This window comes from Lactuca sativa, chromosome 8, assembly GCF_002870075.4.
Source record: "Lactuca sativa cultivar Salinas chromosome 8, Lsat_Salinas_v11, whole genome shotgun sequence".
Lineage (NCBI taxonomy): Eukaryota > Viridiplantae > Streptophyta > Magnoliopsida > Asterales > Asteraceae > Lactuca > Lactuca sativa.
This window is the reverse complement of record NC_056630.2, coordinates 326,228,135-326,234,617: the sequence shown is the minus strand read 5'-3', so window position 1 is coordinate 326,234,617 and position 6,483 is coordinate 326,228,135. Positions and strand designations below refer to the sequence as shown.

Here is a 6,483-nt window from a genome sequence, read left to right as displayed (position 1 = left end):
ATGGACCCTCCAGTCCTGTGTCTCAATGGCACCCTCCAGTCCCATAACTCGAGTGGACTCTCCGGTCCTAGCTCGGGTGGACCCTTCAGTCCTACTCAGTAAACTCAGAATAATACACAACATAAATCAGATAGACATAATGCAGGATATCACAGTACTGAAACAAACACATAAGACCCTCCAGTCACACAACTAAGATCACCACTCTAGGTATGTATACTGAGAAGACTCAACTCGTAAGCAAGCTAAGTAAAATTCTCGTACTTGGAAATCTCGAACTAGCCTCCGCCTAACACATAGGATAATTATCTATAATTAATACTCTACTCATACTCAAAATATACCAAGGGTTGTTCTCTCTCTCCCTCTCTCTCTCTCTCTCTCTCTAACTCTTGGAATGGGAAAAAGAACATTTTACCCCTCCACAGTCTCCATTACTCATATTTGACCAAACCCTAAAGTCGATAGAAGTCAAACTCGAGTCAACAGTCCATGTTTGACTCGACTCGCCGAGTGCACTTATGTGACTCGTTGAGTCTACTCATTATCCTCAAAAATCTCGTGAAGGTCCAACTCAACTCGTCGAGTTGACCCCCAACTCGCCAAGTTATCGCATGATCATGCTCATCGGGACAAACCATCACCAACTCGTCGAGTCAGTTCATGGACTCGGTGTGTCCCTTCGATCTAATTTCTCATTCATACATTTTAAAGCAGGTCTATCACTCCAAACACTAGATCTAGCATCCCAAGGCTCGATTATCACATAAAGCTTCGATCTTTATGCTCATGCATGGTGGTTTTGCTCTAACATACCAATACATGCTCTCACAAGGTGTCAAATACAAATATCCTCACATGGATGAATAAACTTGGGACCTTTGGACTCTAGGGACCTAACAAGGTCCAGATCTGAGCTCTAAACCTTATGATAACTCAGTATGCTCGAAGTCCCAAATAAAAATGTGATGAAAACCCTAATTTCTCAAACTCATGAGATCTAACCAAATAAAGGGGAAAGGTTCAAGCTTTTTACCTTCCTCTTGAAGCTCTGGATGAAAGGGCCTGAACCCCAACAACTCCTTCTTGTTCCTTGCTGAACAAACTCCTCTCCTTCCTCAAGAGATGCACTAAAATCCCTCAAGATTAGCTTTGAGACTCTCTTAGCTCACTACACCCGTTTAGGGTTTCACACATTAAGGTTAGGAAGCTGGTTATCTGCAAATGGGGCTTTAAGTGTCCTTAAATAGGCCCCAAACCCTAGGATTTATGGTTTCATTGCTCAGCGTCTACTCGGCGAGTCGGATCTCTGACTCGTCAAGTAGGTCACTAAGCCCACGTGGCCAAACACGACTCTACTCGACGAGTTGTAGCACCAACTCGTCGAGTTGCTCAATAGTTCTCAGAAATGAATAAATAAATAATATACCTGGGAATCCGGATATTACAGAGACGACACCGGTCCGGGACTTGTGCAACCCACCAGACCCGCCACTGCCACATTTGATCTTAAGGGGAACATCCTTACTGCATTAAAGGAGATTCCTTTCACCGGAAAGGATCATGAAGACGCTTATAAGCATCTAGATGAAGTAAAATACATCGCCGACTACTTTAACATTCCAAATGTACCAAGAGAAACGGTGTTGTTGAGGATGCTCCCTATCACTTTCAAGGGAGGCGTGTGGTTGAAGGCACTTCCACCAGGCGCGATAACGACATGGGAAAAGATGCATGAATTGGTTTTGGAACAGTTTTTCCCACCATCCAAGGTGTCTAAGCTCAAAAAGGCCATCGCCAATTTTGAACAACAAATGGGGGAGTCGTTGTACGAAGCATGGGAGCGCTACAAGGGTCTAATTAGGAATTTCCCACAAAATGACGTCAATGTGCAACAAGAAGTGTCGATCTTTTATGATGAGGTAAACCTCACCACTAGACAACTCCTTGACTCTCAAGGCCCCTTAACAAAGAAAAATCCAGCAAAAGTTAAGGAACTCATTAAAGAATTCTCTAAGCACTCTAGAGAATACCATAGTCCAAGGAATGATGTAACGAGGGGGTCAGCAAATGTTGCTTCGGAAGATATGTCAGTGGTAATGGAAATGCTACAAAACATGGATAAAAGAATGACTAAGATGGATCAAACAATCCATGCTATAAGGGTTAGGTGTGAAAACTGCAATGGACTGCATTTGACTAGAGATTGTGACATTGATGAGACTGGGAACCGAAAGGTTCAAGATTGCTACTCGAGTGGAGATCGTTTTGATGAAGACTGGTGAAAGCCCAAGAAAAAGTGGCTACCCTATGATGAGTATAAAAAGGCTAAGGAAGAAAATTTTGAACAAAAAGGGATAAGTTTTTATCAAAGAGAGGAACCACCGGTTGAATAGAAAACTGATTTTGAGACAATGCTCACCCGATTTGCAGCCGCATCTGAAAAAAGGCACGAGGGAACTGAAGCAACAATTAAAGAACAACTTATGATGAAAGAGCAACAAGTGATGATGAAGGAACAACAAGAGATGATGAAAAACCAGCCAGCACTGTTTAGAAATCAACAAGCTTCAATCATCAACATAGAACAACAACTTGGGCAACTAGCTAAGCAATTCAACGAAAGGCCAACGAGAGGACTTCTAGAGAACACTGAACAAAACCCAAGAGGAGCTCATATCCAAGCAATTACCACTAGAAGAGGGAAAATTATCACTCATTTAACACCCATAAATAGAAACAACTCGGACGGGGAGAAGGAAGTTCAAGAAGAAATTCAAGGACATGGATCTAAACAATCACCATGACGTGGTACAAAGGCCACAGTGTGGCCAGAAGTTGAAATGAAAAATAAGGAACTCGTAAAGCCTTACCATCCACTATTGCCATTCCCCAGTAGAGCAATTCAAAAGAAGCATGTTGAAGATTATCAGAAGTTTTTAGACCACATAAAGTCTCTTGAAATAAATATTCCATTCTTCGAGGCTTTAATTGAAATGCCAAAATATGCCAAGTTCCTCAAGGAACTTTTAACAAACCAGAAGAAAATGGAGGAACTATCAAAGGTTGTATTAAATGAAACTTGTTCAGCTGCAATGCTAAACATGTTATTAAAGAAGATGGGTGATCCAGGAAGCATAACCTTACCATGCTAATTCGGGAATCTAGCAACTAGCATGCTCTAGCCGATTCGGGAGCTAGTGTTAATTTGATGCCCTATTCATTTTTCAAGAAGCTTGATCTCCCAGAAGCAAGACCGGTCCGCATGTTATACACATAGCCAACAAGACCATGAGCTTCTCAAGGGGTATATGTAAAGACTTGCTCGTAAAAGTGGACAAGTTTGTCTTTCTCGTGGATTTCATCATATTAGATATGGAGGAAGACGAACAAGTCCCAATCATCCTTGGAAGACCCTTCTTGAGAACCGCCCAAGCCTTAATAGATATTAGAGATTCAAAACTCACCCTCCGAGTAGGAGAAGAAGCGGTCACTTTTGGGGTTAATCGTGCCATTCAACATTCAAGAGAAAGTGATGATACGGCCTTTTCAGTCGATGTGCTTGTTGAACTATTTGAAAATGAGCTAGGAGGATGGAAGGAAAAGGAAACAGATGGATTTATGGTGCTTGAGGAAGGTGATATTGATGTCGAACTAGATCTGAAAGAATTAGAGAAGCTATTGGAAGAAAGTGAATATAATGAAGTAATAAAAAGGCAGAAGAGGCTACACGACGTGGTGAAAACTGTTGGGTTTTGAGCATTCTAACACTTCCTAAGTGTACATGCAACCCTAAATACCTTGGATCTATGTTTTCTCTATTATACATGCAAATAAGAACTTCCAAGGTATTATTCTAATCTAGCATACAAAACAATAACTATAGCAAGATAGAATACATACCTCTTTGGTGTAGACAATCTTCATGTAGCTTGAGTGCCTAGTGCCCCAAGTGTGACACCTCAAATGGAATCACAATCATCAAAACACTTGGAATGACTTGAGAGAATTCTACACTCTTCAAAATCGGCTAGCCCTTTCTTCACTATCTCTAGTGGCCGATTTTTCCTCAATAATAAGATGCTTATATAGTTACACAATTAGGGTAAACTCTTAATTGTCATGGCTTTCCATTTCCTTGGATCCATGGGTACAAATACACCATGGAGCATCCATGGACCATCCTATGGGTTTTAGCCCAACTTGATTATCCATGGAGCATTAGCCCACTATACAAGTATGGATGATTTACACAATCAACCCATATATTTAATTAGTCTTCTTTTGATCACTTAATTAATCCTAGATTAATTCTTGATCAATACTAATTAAATAATCTTATTATTCTTATTATTAATATACTAGAACTTATAATATATTAATAACCATAAGTGTCTTATTTCTCTCATTCAAGTGCATGATGGTATGCAACCCAAATGGACCATGCCGGGTCGGGTCAAGTCTTACCAATTATAGTTATGGACTTAGACATTAATCCAACAGTCTCCCACTTGGATAAGTCTAAAACTATTATTGCGTATGACTTCAGGAACCAACCGGCAATCGTAGCTCTCAAAAGCTTCTGTCGAACTCTGACCTTGTCGATGAACTCTGACCTTTGTCAATGACTTGTCCATTAGATAAGGGATCATATATTCCTCCATTCTAGATATCATATGGACTGAGACATGGATTATAATCATTCTCTCTGTCCATTTGTTGTTTCCCGATTTCCGATTTATGACGACTGACTAATTGAACAAATCAAATCAGTCCTGGCCCGGCCGAGCACTTCCATTTGTCATCATCAAATCATCGAGGGGCCCACAGATATCGCTTTTATCCCGAAGGTAAAAGGAACGGATAAACTTCGACTCATATGGCTTGTTCTACTACTTGTTGAATCATACACAAAGGCACGTTTTATAGCACCGAGTTACCAAATGCGTTTTCGTGCTATCAATGTACTATCAACTCATAGTAACAACTCATATCTCTAGGTTTGAAGAATATAAGATATTATCGTCTCATGATCACTCGTGATAAAATCCATGAAGTGATTCCAATGAGCGCGGGTTGAATCCAATACTCAGAACTTATGAGCACTCATGATTGTTGTAGCCTTGTCCAACACCTTAGACCTCTACAACCCATCATGACAGTCTTAATTCATATCTACTTCCAAAATATGACCGACTGTGGATGGTTTGAATAACTTAGTCATTCCGGAAGAATAACCCAGTTTATTCGGGAAGTCAAAACATGCAAAGTGAAACACAATAATAATTGAATCCAATATGGTATCAACCCTTTGAACATAAATAAAACACCTTTTATTTATCACCATATGATTACACATTATTCATTGTACACTGTTTCAGCTATCAACTTTATTCTTGAATTTAAAACAATAGTTGTCCCATGCTCCAAGCATGTACACTATGTTTTTTTCAAAACACTAGTCATGCCACACACCAAGTATGCATACTATGTTTTTCTATGATCTTTACTTTGTGAACTAGATCAATTGAACATAACTTCAATGATTCTCTTTTCACACTCCCAAATCCTTACCGCAAATGCAAGAATTCCAAATTCATGCCATTTACTGAAATCTGTTAGATTCTAAACTTATATGCATTGATCCTCTCGTAATGATTATGCACAAAGTCATAAAGACTTGGCAACAATCATTACAGAGTATTCCAAAGGAGATCAGCTCCTTGGAAACATCCTTCTTGCATTAAGTTTCCTAATCTTAAACAGATTGAAAATTCTAACTTTGAAACATTTCCAGATTCCATTTTGACTATCACTTCTGAACAAGAGTTGCCTCCTTACAGACTATGTCAATATGGTCCTTCCAGAATTATCACTATACTTCCAATTGTCCTTGAGCAACCAATCTTTGGTAAACCTTAGATTGTCCTCGACAATTGTTTAATCCTTTTAGTCATATCCAGTTCTAAACCTTTTCCCTTCTTAATGCCCCAGGCATTTGGAAAATTTTAGAACGGATGAATATAGCACATGTAATCGATCCTATATCCGAAGCATATGGGACACGATTCATGATGTCTTACATAAAGACTAAACCAGTCTTTTGCTATAATATTTCCATTTCAATTTGCCAAGTTCTCATAATTCAGATTATGAAAAGGGATGCCGTAATCATAATCGAATTTTAGAACGCAAATAATGGACCCATATACAGAATTTCCTTATGTTGAGCCATTCCAACATGAAATTCATATATATCCTTGACTAAATGATTAAAACCTCACAATCTCAGCTTATAGATTTGAGATGAAGTATAATTTCCTCTCCCTTAATTATAGCAAAACAACTTTTCCGCAATTGAAATTTTTGTTTTCTATAATTAACATTGCTAACTTGCAATACTTATCATAATTATCATGCTCCCACTAACATGATGATTATTAGCATAACACTTATGCTCCCACTAGCTTTGACATGTACTCA

General features: G+C 39.1%; 1 non-coding gene across 1 annotated transcript; it reads right to left on the bottom strand.

Annotated features, from left to right (window-relative positions):
* Positions 1–1,778: 1,778 nt before the first annotated feature.
* On the bottom strand, positions 1,779–1,885 carry LOC111907703 (small nucleolar RNA R71). Its single transcript, XR_002855640.1, has one exon. It is a non-coding gene; the product is annotated as a small nucleolar RNA R71 (small nucleolar RNA).
* Positions 1,886–6,483: the final 4,598 nt, after the last annotated feature.